The sequence below is a fragment of the Lactuca virosa genome, chromosome 4 (genome assembly GCF_052849685.1).
Source record: "Lactuca virosa cultivar CGN04683 chromosome 4, Lactuca_virosa_CGN04683_v6, whole genome shotgun sequence".
NCBI classification, from domain to species: domain Eukaryota; kingdom Viridiplantae; phylum Streptophyta; class Magnoliopsida; order Asterales; family Asteraceae; genus Lactuca; species Lactuca virosa.
Genome location: NC_136429.1, coordinates 368,164,162 through 368,179,166, shown reverse-complemented (window position 1 = coordinate 368,179,166; position 15,005 = coordinate 368,164,162).

Here is a 15,005-nt window from a genome sequence, read left to right as displayed (position 1 = left end):
GAAAAACTATGTGCCATGCATGATAGATGTAAAAATGCATCTTGAGTCCATGAGAATCTCAAATGCTATATATTAATTTAATAATTTCTTGGCAGAAGACAAGGCGAAAGCACAAGTTTTCCTTCGTAAGCATATTGATGAAATGTTGAGATTTGAATATCTTGATATTACTGATCCAAGTATTTTCTGGAATCTCTTCAAAGAAAGATTTCATCATCAAAAGGAAGTTATACTTTTAAATGCTAGAGATGAATGCAGAACACTGAGGTTTCAATACTTCAACAAAGTAAATGAATACAACTCAACTTTGTTCAGAATATGTTCACAACTCAAGTATTGTGGACAAAAAGTTACTGATGAAGATATGTTGGAGAAAACTTACTCCACATTTCATGCAACAAAACTACCTTGATGAAACAATATCAATTGCAAAAAGTTCACAAAATATTATGAATTGAATGCATGCCTGCTTGTTGCAGATCAAAACAATGAACTCTTGACGAAAAACCATGAATCTTGTCCAACGGGATCGGTAGCACTTCCTGAAGAAAATGCTACAAATACTGATGGTTATCGAAACAATAGACGTGGACGAGGGCATGGACGTGGTCGATGACGAGGGCGTGGCTCTTTTAATCGAAACCAAAGCCATAATCAGAACCATAACTTTGGTCGTGGACAAGGTAATAAATGTGGTCGTGGACAGAAAAGGAATAATTACCAATCTTTACAAAGAAACAATATCCATAGACAAGAAAAGGCTAAAGTGGCAAGGCATGATGTTGGGACATCACAAACATATGATGGTTCATGTTATAGATGTGGTACCACAGACCATTGGTCAAGAACCGTTCGCACACCTGCACATCTTTGTCAACTTTATCAAGAGTCCATTAAAGGAAAAGGAAAAGAAGTAAACCTCATTGATAATGTTGAATGCACTTCGCTAACTGTTGTTGATTTCTGCAATGACATGGAAGACATAAACTAAAAATATATGTTATTGTTCTTGTGAACTTGTTTTTTATTCCTTTGTATTTCATGTAATGTCTTTTCTACAATAAATGAACTTCTTTATAATAATTATTGTGATTATGTTTATTGGCGTATTATTTCTTTCATGTGTGAAGTTTAATATGATTCCAAATGGAGCACAACAACAATAAAAGGTTGGAGATCTTTGTTTAGCAGATAGTGGTAGTATGCATACGATTTTGAAATCAAAGAAATATTTTTCAAAATTAGTACCAACAAAAGCAGTCATACATACAATATCAGGTTAGCAGACTTGATAGAGGGAACTAGGAACACCTAATTTATATTAGCAAATGGTATGAGCTTTTGTATAGAAAATGCCTTATTTTCTCCAAAGTCTAATAGAAACTTACTAAGTTTCAAGGACATATATTTCAAAGGATATGACACAAAAAGTGTGATTGTTGAAAATAAGAAATATATGTATATTATAGATAAAAACCATGTGCTTGAAAAACTACCAACACTTGATTCTGGTTTGCATTATACATATATACATATGATTGAATCAAATATGGTAGTCAAATAAAAACATTGTGATCCTAGGACATTTAGTTTATGGCATGATAAGTGATGGGTTTTGAGCATATCTACATTCCTATGTGATCATGCAACCCTAATTGCTTTGGATCTAAGTTTTTACTAATTGAACATGAAAATTGAATACCAAAGCAATAACCCTAGATCTAGCATACAATTTTTGAAATTCATGTATAAATTTAGGGTTAGAACATTACCTCACTTATTATATTGTAATAACAAGACAATCCTTGACGATCTTTTCTCTTGAAAGCTTAGTGCCCTAAGTGTTGCACCTCTAATGGAGTCACAAATACCCAATGCAAAGGATGAGAGGAGAGACACTTAGAAATCGGATAGGGTTTTCTTTCTTTCAAGCTTAGGCCGAAATTTCAAGTGCTTAAGGGTTTATATATGCCTAGGTTGCTTAGTCTTGAAGCTGGACTTGAATAAGGAAACCCTAGTTCATATCTTAAGCCCAAAGCAACCCATGGACCTCCATAAGATGCCTTGGACGAAATCTTATAAGCCCAAGCTATAAATTTCGTCCATTCCCATCCAAGGAGTCCCTAGACCCAGTTTCACAACTATCAATGATTTGCAAAACAGCCCCTCCATTATTAATCAGTTCTTTTAACCCAAAATTAACATCAAATTAACTTCTGATTAATCACCAATTAATAATATGATTTCCAAATAATATATTAATCTTGTAATATAGTAATAAAATCATTTTAGTACCAATTTATTATTTCACATAATAAATTCTACTCTCTCTCCACTAGTCATCCTGTCAAGTTGCATGAGTGAAGGCAACCCAAAAGGACCATGCTACATATCAAATCAAGTATATACCAATTATAGTTATAGGCTTAGACACCAAATCCAACAATAGGTTGGGCCACCCACGATTAAAAATGATGCGAAGGATAATTGAGAATACGCATGGGCACCAATTGAAGGACGAGAAGTTCCCTCAATCCAGTAGCATAAGACCATGTACATCTTGTTCCCTGCGAAAGTTAATTATAAAACATTCTCCAATGAAAGTTGAAAGGGAGTCACCTAGATTTCTAGAAAGAATTCAAGGTGATATATGTGGACCAATTCATCCACCACCTGTACCATTTAGATAATTTATGGTCCTAATAGATGTATCCAACAAATGGTCTAATGTTTGCCTATTATCAACTCGTAATCTGGCATTTGCAAAGTTTCTTGCTCAAATTAATAAATTAAGGGCTCATTTCCCTGATTATACTATCAAGAGAGTGATACTTGATAATAATGGTGAATTTACTTCACAAGCATTTAATGACTATTTTATGTCTGTAGGAATTGTTTTTGAGCATCCAGTTGCTCATGTACACACACAAAATGGTTTAACTGAATCATTAATTAAACGTCTCCAGCTAATAGCTAGACCATTGATAATGAGAACCAAACTTCCTGATCTATTTGGGGCCATGAAATCTTACATGTCGGATCATTGATATGCATGAGACCAAGTTCATATCATGTATATACTCCCCTACAACTTGTTTTTGGTCAAGAGCCAAACATATCCCATTTGAGAATTTTTGGGTATGTAGTATATGTCCCCCATTGCACCACCACAAAAGAAAAAAATTGGTCCTCAAAGAAGGTTAGGAATATATGTTGGTTATGGGTCAGTCTCTAATATAAGATATCTTGAACCTTTAACAGGTGATGTTTTTATAGCATGCCTAGCTGATTGCCAATTTGATGAAGAAAATTTCCCATCATTAGGGGGAGAAAAGAAGATTATAGAAAATGATTTTTCATGGCATGAGCCTTCTTTATCACATCTTGACCCTTGCATAAAGCAATGTGAAATAGAAGTTCAAAATATAATGCATTTCCAAGAAATGGAAAATCAGTTGTCTGATGCATTTACTGACACGAAAAGGGTGATTAAATCATATACACTAACTGTCAATGTTCCAGCTCGAATTGAAATTCCATATGGACAATCTGATGATAAAGTCACTCAAGAGTCTAAAACACGCCTGAAGCATGGAAGACCATTTGGTTTTAAGGATAAGAACCCACGAAAAAGAAGAGGAGTGGAAAATGCACTAGATCATGAGGAAAGTGTTCCTGGAGAAACACGAAATATCAAAATTGTTGAGTATTTGAGATATTGAAACTGATTTGGCATTTCTGTTAATTATTGAAGACTTTTTAGGGTTTTTATGTTTGGTAAATGTCTTATTTTCCCTATATATAGTCACTAGCTTAGCATGTTAGGTAAGCTTTTTCTTGATAAAGTTCTTTATACGTCCAATTTCCAAATCAATGATATACAAAAACTATGACAGATTACTTGCAATTATATGGTGATTGATTCATGATTGTTCTTCAGATTCCGCATTCGTCATCTCGTTTGTCGTTCTAACAAGTGGTATCAGAGTGATTTCTTGTAGATCTCAACGATTATTGCAAGAATCGATGAGATATGGAGAAATTTATTCATGAATCTCAGTCTGTTCTTCAAGTTTTTTGGAGAAAAAGTGAAATATCTATGCTTTTTTTTGACAAACTCAATTCAGATCTGTTATTTTCAACACATTCTATCATCTGATTTGTTCTTGATTGAAGTTTTGGAAGTGAAATAGAAGAAGAAGTTCGAGTTTTATTATGATATTTGTGCTTTGATTCGTTTTCTCTCTCTAGAAATCATCTCAGATCCGTTTTCTCTTTCTTGAAATCTTATTAGATCTATTTTCTCTCTCTTCGAATTTTGATTCTTGTTGAAGATTTAATGGCGTATTGGAGGGTATTAAAACCCATTAAAGGACTTGGATTAAAAGTTACATATCCAAAGTTTCGTCTTAAAGAAGGATATTTGTTTTGGGATGTTCCTTGTCAATCTATGTTGAAGAATGCTATTGAGATGTATAATCTCTATGTTGATGAGAAGATTGGTGATTTCACATGGATTTCTTGTGGTGGATTTGAAAGTAATCGTTTAAAGGATGATAAAGATTTGTTAAAGCAATTTTCCATTATCAAAGAATATTTACTTATGAGGAAAATACAGCAGAACTTAGATAGAAAGAAAGAAAAGAAAAAGAAGACGTACTTGGTGTTCTTGATAAAGTTCATGAAGTTATTCAAGTTTCTGAAAAAGGTGACTCCATATGTTCTTGTTGAGGGGGAGTCAAGAGTTTCAAGTTTTTCAGAAACTTCACATTCCGAATCTAGTAGTTCTGAAGACAAATCACAATGCAAAAATTTAGAAATCGTGAAAGTGAAGATGTTTTATTCGATTGGAACTCAAAAAAAATATTCTTCATGTTCTAATGATAGTTTTGAAGGAATGGTGCGTTATAGAAATCCTATTATTCAATATGTTCGGATTTACCAAACTCCAAATGATTGTGTTCAAAAGATTTCAAATGTTCAGAACATGAAATGTGATGAACATGTTCAGATCCGAAAATCAATTCTAAAGTCTCAAAATCTAAAAAGAAAGAAAGAAAGAAAGAAAGAAGAAGAAGAAGAAGAAGAAGAAGAAGAGAATGGTGAAAAAGGTTTGGATGCCAAAAGTACAAGTGTCTCATGCTTGTGAAAAAGTTCAGAAAGTATAAGCCAAACATGTTGAAAGAAGATTCAGTTCTCATTTTTGTTCAGATGGATGTGTTAGAAGTTGGAGAAAAGAGAAAAGGGTATTTGGTTGGTTCAATGAGAGATTCAGTAATTTTTGTTTTCCAACTAAGAAGCTGATATTATTTTCAGAAGATGCGCATTTTTCTTCAAATAAATGGGTTTGCAAGAAGTATTTCTTCAATTTTAAATCTCAAATGGATTCCAAAAGCTTTAAATCAACAAAAAATATGAGAAAGGAGTGTTCTTTTTGAAGAAATCAATTTTAATTAATTTAAAGTGGATGATATTGACAATACAAGCCTTGAAAAGATATATTATTTGCCATCCTTGATAGATGTGAAAGTTGTCATAAAGTGAAAAATGGTGTTGAAAACTGTCAATTTCTGCAAAAGGGGCTAAAGCTGAGACATTACTGCAAATAGACGGATGCTAGTTGTCAAAAGGTTTTTTTAAAGGGTCCAATTCGGAATTATGGTCAATGCAGTCAATTGACTGGTCAAAATCGGAACTTCTCAAATCAGGTCGTTATTTTAAAAAATAAGTATCGGAAATTCGGAATTGATTTCTGCAATCGGAACTACCATCTGAATCGGAGTGAATATTGAAATAGGAAGAACTCAATTTCTGAAAATTTAAATCGAAATCCAAAAACCGAAATCGGAATTACAAAGGTTTCGTTTATGAACTTAACCGCAATCGGAAATTAGGAGTGATCAGAATTTCTTGCAAATTTGATTTCGGAATTTTGAAATCGGTAATCTAATTGTGAAAAAGGAATCCAAAATCGGAAGTATGTAATCGGAATTAATCATCATCGGAACAGTAAATCGAGTCGGAAGATTTCTGAATTGATTTTGTAATCGGAGGTTTGTTCTTGTTCGGAATCTGAGATCTGAAGTGTTCGTATCTTCAAATGTTGTTGAGTCTCGCTTACTTAAAATCAGAGTTAGATGTCGCAACTGAGTCTTAATCAGAAGAGTGAGTCTTAATCGGAAGAGTGGGTCTTGATCGGAATTTTTTTTTATCGTTTCTGATTTTGACTTTCAAAGTCAACAAGTGTGTTCTTACAAGATCAAATGAAGATGATGATCTATTTTACAATTTCAATCCCCATTCTTTCAGATCTCGACAGTTTCTACCCAAGATTCAGAAAATTCTTTACAACTTCTTGGGTTTTGACCATTTTTACCCTTTCTACCCAAAATATTTTTATTTCTTATCTTTTTCTTGGTCTATTTCTTTCTAAACCCTTCTTATCTTTGTTTCTTATCTTTTTCATTTTGTCTAAACCTCAAAAACCAAAAAATACAAAATGATTTTTGTTCTTAATTTCAGAAAAATTCGGAAATCCAAAAAGAATTTATTTCATCATTTGTTCAACTCTGATGGGGTTTGAAGATCCATATTAGCGAACTTGCTCTGTGTGATAGAGTAGGTTGCTAGAGATGAACTTGCTATTTGTGATAGAGTAGGTTGTTGGTGATTCTTCTTAACTTTCCGGATTCTTTCCATGGTATTTGTTGAAGATTCAAGGGGGAGTATCGATTATTCAAGGGGGAGTTCGCATTTGGAAGATGATATTTGATTCTCTCTCTTTGAAGACTTCATTTTCTGACGAGTCTCACAATTTAGGGGAGAAATGCCAAGAACATTGGAAATCGTGATCTTCATCAGTTTCAACACCTAGGGGGAGATTGTTGAGTATTTGAGATATTGAAACTGATTTGGCATTTCTGTTTATTATTTAAGACTTTTTCAGGTTTTGTATTTTTGGTAAATGTTTTATTTTCCCTATATATAGTCATTAGCTTAACTTGTTATGTAAGCTTTTTCCTGATAAAGTTCTTTGTACTTCCAATTTCCAAATCAATGAGATTCAAAAACTTTGACAGATTACTTGCAACTTTATGGTGATTGATTCATGATTGTTCTTCAGATTCCGCATTCGTCATCTTGTTTTTCGTTCTAACAAAAATTCCCCCAGGAAAGAAATGAGAAAACAACATCTGCAACTTTATGGTGATTGATTCATGGGGCTATAATCCTCACACCTGGAGTTGTGAAACCATTAGGGTATGGATGGATCTTCGTACGAAAAGAAATGAGAAATTCAAAATTGTAAGATACAAGGCTAGGCTTGTGGCTCAAGGTTTCTCTCAAAGACCTGGGGTTGATTATGAGGAAACTTATTCACCGGTAATGGATGCAAGCACTTTTAGGTATTTAATCAGCTTGGCAGTCCCTGAAAATTTAGAGGTGCGATGTATGGATGTTGTTATAGCTTACTTGTATGGATCACTTGATAGTGATATCTATATAAAAATCCCCGAAGGATTTAAAATGCCTGAAGCATTATGTGCAAAACCCAAAGAAATGTATTCTATAAAATTGCAAAGATCTTTGTATGGGTTAAAGTATTCTGGACGCATGTGGTACAATCATTTCAGCGATTATTTGACAATTAAAGGTTATAAAAATAACACTATTTGTCCATGTGTATTTATTGAGAAAACAACATCTGGGTATGTGATTATAGCAGTCTACGTTGATGATCTAAACATCATTGGAACGAATAAAGAAATCCTAAAAGTTATTGAACTTTAAAAGAAAGAATTTGAAATGAAAGATCTTGGTAAAACCAAATATTGTCTTGGTTTGCAAATTGAGCATATGCGTAACAGAATACTTGTACATCAATCAAATTATACAGAAAGAGTCTTGAAATGTTTCAGTATGGCCAATGCCAATCCTTTAAGCACCTCAATGGTTGTTAGATCATTAAATATTGACAAAGATCAATTTCGTCCTCGGGAAGAAAATGAAGAAGTTCATGGTCCAGGAGGGTACCATATCTAAATGAAATTGGGGCACTTATGTATCTTACCAATTGTACTAGTCCTAACATTTCTTTCGTTGTAAACTTGCCAGCAAGGTTCAGTTCGTCCCAAACAAAAAGACATTGGAATGCGATTAAGCATATTTTGCAATATGTTTGAGGACCTACTGATTTAGGGTTATTTTATCCTAATGATTCAAAACAAGGTTTGATTGGTTATGCAGATGCAGGCTATTTATCTGATCCTCATAAAGCTAGATCTCAAACTGGATACGTATTCATGCACGGAGGAACCACAATTTCCTGGCGCTCTCAAAAGCAAACACTTGTCGCCACATCCTCAGATCATGATGAAGTAATTGCACAAAATGAAACTAGTAGAGAATAAACATGGTTAATATCGATGAGACAACTCATTTTGTCTTCATGTGGACTAGATAAAGATAAAGGTCCAACTTTAATTTATGAAGATAAATTACCATGTGTCGCTCAAATGAAAGAAGGATATATCAAGAACGACAAGACAAAACATATACCTCTAAAATGTTTTGAGTACATTTAAGAGCTTATAAAAGATCAAAAGGTTGAGATAGAATATGTTTAATCTAGCAACAATGTAGCAGACCTCTTCACGAAAGCACTTCCTACTGCAATCTTCAGAAAACATGTACATGGCATCGGAATGTGACATGTGCATAACACGTAATGTAAAAAATGTCTAAATGAGGGGGAGTCAACTATATATTGCACTCTTTTAACCTCCATTAATGTTTTTCCCCGCTGGGTTTCCTTTAATAAGGTTTTTAATGAGGTAGTACTTCGAGGTTGAACTCAGATTTGAAAAAATTCATCAAAGGGGGAGTGTTATAAAAGCCAGAAAATTATTGAGTTAGACATAGCATGTAGATGAATATTTTTCACCCTTCATATAGTTTCCTTTAACTATTTACTTACTATTTTGATGATGTAAGAATATGATTATATATAGTATAAATACCCATCAAATGTGAATGAAATAAACACACCATCTTGAATACAATGTTCTAAGTGTTCAAGAATCCTCTCAAATCTTATTCATTTATTTTCTAATAATCTAGTTTAATTTTGTTAATTTTAGTTTTAAATACATCAAATTTATAACAAGTATATATTTTTAATGTTTCTTAGATTTTTAGATAACTCTATTTTTTATGAAATCCTTATAAATTTGTATTACATATTTTTATAATAATTTTATCCAAACAAATACTTCGTGTATAATCAAGATAATTGCTAAATTATCTTAACTAACATATTATTAGATAAAATTTACATGACATGTTTAATAAATATTAAACATTTATTTATGGAAAATAATATATATATATATATATATATATATATATATATATATATATATATATATATAATATTGAAATATTACATATATAATAAATAAATATTATAGGTTAATGCATTAAAATATTTTTATACAAATGGCAAGTTAACATTTTTATACACCGAAAAAGGTTTTTTGTTTTTTTAATATGTTTATAACGATCAATAATTTGTTGGATTTAGGTATTTTTTTTGTCACACCCCCAAATCAGGATGGCGGAAACATCCGGGGGTGGATGACTTTCATGTATTGTATCATAACAATTGCATATTAGTAAAGAAAGCAAAAATAACCATCATATATATAATTGAAAAGATTACATCATTGTAAGTATTAAATGTTTCAAAAGTCAATTACAATATGATGTCAAAATGATTTGTTTGACGCCTTAGCGTCCCATCATCAAAAGCTGGTGGTTACCTGTTTTACTGATTTCCTGAGAATACAAGTTGTTTGAAAAAGTATCAACAATTAAGTTGGTGAGTTCATAAGAGTTTGTTATAAACAATAGTAAGCCTTTCCATGAAAAGATATCGTGTTGTGTCCAGAAAATCCGATATTTTCTAATAAGTGAGATGTAAGCCGTTCACTTGTAAAATGATAGTGTGTATTCCAGAAAATCCAATATTTTCCGTAGAAATGAGTTGTAGTCTTAAATGTTCCAAGACCGAAATGTACTACTGTTTTCCATACTTAAAGTAGTAATATGTAGTTTTATTCATGTATAAAACCGTTTGAAGAAATGTTTTTTCGTTTAAAATATACGTATAGTCGTTTCCCCATGTGAGTTTTCATAACTGTGCTTTTAAGATGCAGTGCCTGCCTCGTCGTTCTTCAGACGCCGAGTTATTTATGACATTTGTCACCCATAACCTGCCGGTCTGACTGTAGCTAGTAGTCAGGGTGTGGGATCATCAGTCCCGTATAGATCTATACACAAGTATCACGCTCTCGTATCGGAGATTCCGGTTATAAATACATGACTTTCTATATACCTCAGTTAGGTACGATGAAGACAGTGTCTCACAAATTCATTCAACGAGTGTACGTGTTTTTGAAATGAAAACGTTTGTAAATGACATTATCCCATATTTCCAGGATAACGTCGAAAATGTCGTACAACAATTATATATGCACTTTATATAATTTTACCCTTTGCTCAACGTGTAACAAAGGGGGTAAAGTTTCGTAAACTATATTTGTAAAACTTCGATGAAATGAACGTTTTGTATTTAATATATATATATATATATATATATATATATATATATATATATATATATATATATATATATATATTTGTAAGAATAATGTAATGTTTATCAAAATGTTGTTCGTGAAATCATACGCGATTGATTGTAAAACCGTTTCGTGTATTTAACGCTTTTCGTAAAATAGTATAGTAACGTATTTAAACTGTTTGCGTTATAACGAAAATATTATTGTGTGTTACTAGTATTCCCCCCCCCCCCTAAAAATATAGAAAAAATCTTGAAAAAATGTAGGGGTATGAACTCACCTTATGTGCGTTTGCGACTAGATAACGAGATGAAAACGGTGATCTTCGAGCTAGAATACGGGAAGTTAGTCGTATCCTAATGGTTTTAAACACATAATAATGTGTGAATATATGAAATTAGTAAAGAAATTGTTGCATAAACACTAGTTTATATGAAGATTACTTACCTTACGATTATAACTATTTTGAAGGAAAAAGGTCTCCTGGAATCTTTGAATATGAGTATTGAAAGGAAATGGGTTTGAGTTTGAGAGCAAATGCGGAGGATTTCGTTTACTGGAAATGAGTTTGTGAATGTCTCCAACACATGTGTATATATATATATATATATATATATATATATATATATATATATGAAGGAAAGGATAATGTGAGGTGATGTTTACATTGAAATGTGTAATTATCTTCTTGGGAAGGTAAATATCCAATCAAGTGGCACCACTTGGCCAATTTTAGGGTGATTTCGGCCTAACCAAGACCGAAATCCTCTTGATTTCGTTTTGGCATCACCCATAAAGGGGTGATTTCGGTCCTAAAAGAAAGCTCAAAGAGATTTCGGCCAAAACCAAAACCGAAAACCTAAAGTGGTCCAAGATACCCAAAACCGAAAACCTAAAGTTTCTAGATACCTAAAACCGAAATCACATATGTTTTGTATTTATTTTTGGTTTTAACTTAACTGTTTGACTTATGTTGACTTATTTTAATTTATGTCAACATGGTTTTCAATATATACCTATATATAACTTATATAAGCATGGTTTTCAATTTATATATACATAGTAACATATATATAAACATGCCCTCATGGCTAATAGTGATTTAACGTAACAAAGTTACAATGTGGTTTTCACTTATACATAAAACAACTTTTGACTTGGCTTGTCTCCAAGTTTGCCATTTGTCACATTTTTTCATCATCGTTTCAATCTTTATAGGTGACATTTTTTTACAACTTCAATTAGCATAATATAAAATATTGCGTATTGAAACCATATATCTTCATCCATTGTCATATTTTAAACAACATAAATAACCCAATTATGGTTAAATTTAAACTTGAACACTAAATTTGGTAATAATGATTAATATAATGCTTAATTAATGAAATATTATTCATAACACTAATTTTCGTTTAAAGTAAGTGTTAGGTTTCTAAAAAAGATGGAGGGCTTGGAGTGGGGATTTTGAAGGCCAAAAATTTAGCGTTACTCACTAAATGGTGGTGGAGGCTCAAAGTTTGGCAGTGAGAATTTATGTAAACAAAGCATTGTGGGTATACATAACCTTAAAAGGAAATCGGTAATATACGTCGCGAATAAATCCGTCCATGGGGCTTGGGGTAATATCCAAAGAGCAATCAAAAGATTACATGAATTCCAAAAATTTTCTAATAATATCTTCTCCTTGTTACCATACTCCAATACAAAGATTCTACTTTGGTAGGATATTAGGTGTGGATCATCGTCTCTCCGTGACAGATTCCCCCGATTAAATGAGCTCGAATCTGTGAAAAAATGCTTTCTCAGCGAGAAAGTATGCCATTCTTCGTCTTCGTTTTTTTGGAAGTGGAAATCAAAGCCAAGAAGTTTTGAAGCCTTACTGGATTTATCAACCTTATGATCTACTATCAGATCCTTTATCACACCAAATGTATATGTGGGGTTCAGATTCAACCCCAATCCCGATGGTGTATACACAATGAGTTCTATTAGAAAGATAATTGACTCGAAAACAACAAACCTTAATGGCCCAGAGTCATGTAAATTTAAAGAGATCCCGTTAAAAGTCAAATGCCATGTACGGAAGGCCATTTTAGGAAGATTGTCGGTTGTTACTAATTTGGCTTGTAGGGGTATATTCGTCAACAACAATTTATTCCCCTTATGTGGATCTAAGGCTAGGTGTGAGTTCGCAAAGGAACTGAGGAAATGGATGATGAACCAGTTTGGAATCCCAAACAGAGAATTCACAATAATTTCCATTTACTAGATTACGCGGCTGATTGGGGACATTGTCCTAGGAAAAGATATATTCTCAATGTAATGTTCTTGTGTTTACTCTAGTATATGTGGCTAGCAAGAAATTTCAAGGTGTTCAAGAATATAAGTTCATCCAACACAAATATTGTAGACAACATTATCTCATAGTCGTATGTTTAGTATAAATATAGGAGCTCACTGGGATGTGGCAGTTGGTTCGATTGGAGTATATAACCATTTAAACACCTTTTAATGTAAACTGTAATTATACTTGTCCATTGTCTAACGTATTCGCTACTTGTTAATTATTGTGGCGTTTTTATATATAATATTTGCCATTTCCGAGAAATCTAGGTTACGAGAGGATTTACACAATTTTTGTGGTGGGTTGACGTGGAACAAGCCAGTTGTTTCTACGTGGATGCCCGGATGCATGTGTGGCTACCTGTCTATGGGCTTCTTCCAATGAGCACTCATGGCAACACGCTGCATGAAGTTGATAAATCATGGTTAGAAAGCCATACCGAGGGTAGACCCCCAATATTGTTGTCTGATGCCTTATGTAACATCCTAAAATTACCGAGTAAAAATTTCATTTTCAGTAAGTCAAAACCATTCATTCATTGTTCCAAAAGATGATTGGAGTAAAAGTATTCTCAAAACATCAGAGTAAATTCGTAAACATTTAATGAAAACTATCTCTATGTGATGTAGTGCGATCAAGTCGTGCCTTCCTTTCGGAACCAGAAGTACCTGAAACATTTTAAATACAAACCGTAAGCACAAAGCTTAGTTAGTTCCCCAAAATATCACATACCACACATATGTCGGGCTCCACCCGACATTCATCGGGCCTTGCCAAGTATTCATCGGGCCCCGCTGGGCTAAGAAGCCCTGCCTGCAATACATAATTGGCCTCATCCAACATACATAACAAGAAAGAGTCACAAATATAACAAGCGCATACATTCATATAAGAGAGTGTCACAAGACCACTATCATCCTACAAACATAATCCAGTGGGTCGACATTGGTGCCTTCGACCCGTAGGTATAGTGAAGAGACTCACTTGAACTACTCAACAGAAGTTCAACAGCTACCCCACCAATAGAACAACCAAAGGTCTTATTCAAATACTCCTTTCTACCAAAGTTTTACCAAAAGTCAAATTGGTCAAAAACGGTCAAAGTCCCCAAGGTCAATGGTCAACTTAGTGAAAATCAACGTCATGTTGTGATCATTCCTAATTCACGTCGTAGGAATGCAATGACTAAACAACCGTGATTCTGGAACTGTGACGCCGTGACACATCCTATGTCACATTCTGCCTTCTGGTCAGCAGGCCAAAATCTTCATTAAGTGCTTAATCTCTTCAGACCAATGCCCATAACCTTATATCTAGTTCCTAAATAGATTCACAATGGATAAATTTTCCATGTTTATCTATTATCATGGTCCAAACAACCAAGATCTAGTCTTTAAGTCTCAAAGGAACCAAGAATGCATCTTTCTCAACTAAATCAATTAAGTACAAGTCTCCAACCTTTAGATTTGAATCAACATGACTTTTAGATGGATGAAGTTTTCAACTTTATCCATAATAATGTATCAAGCTTTCAAGATCTAAACTTTAATTCACCAATGTGATCTAGATGACCAAGATAACTTGCATGGTTGAAAGGGAAGGAAAAAGATAAAAACTTTCTTTGTCCATGAGGTCCAAGAAGAATTCTAAACTGATCAAAAGGTGTTGGAGTCTAGATCTGAAGCATATAATGTTCTTGGGACCTTGGAGAGTAATAAAGTTGCAAAATTTATTCCCAACTCTTACTCAAAACTCATTAAAATGGACCAAAACACCAAATACACTTAGATTCAAGATGAATATGCAATAAAGATGGGAACTTTATTACATATAAAGGTCTAGAATCTTTAATTGCCAAGCTTCAAGGATCAATCTTGCATGAAAACATTGCTCAAATACCACCAAAAATGGATGAGAGAGGAGAGGGGAGGCTCAAATCTTGAAAATAGAGGCTAGGGTTTCTCCCAAGGGGTTCTAGATATGATGGAGGATAAAAAAATACGCTAAAACATGAATCC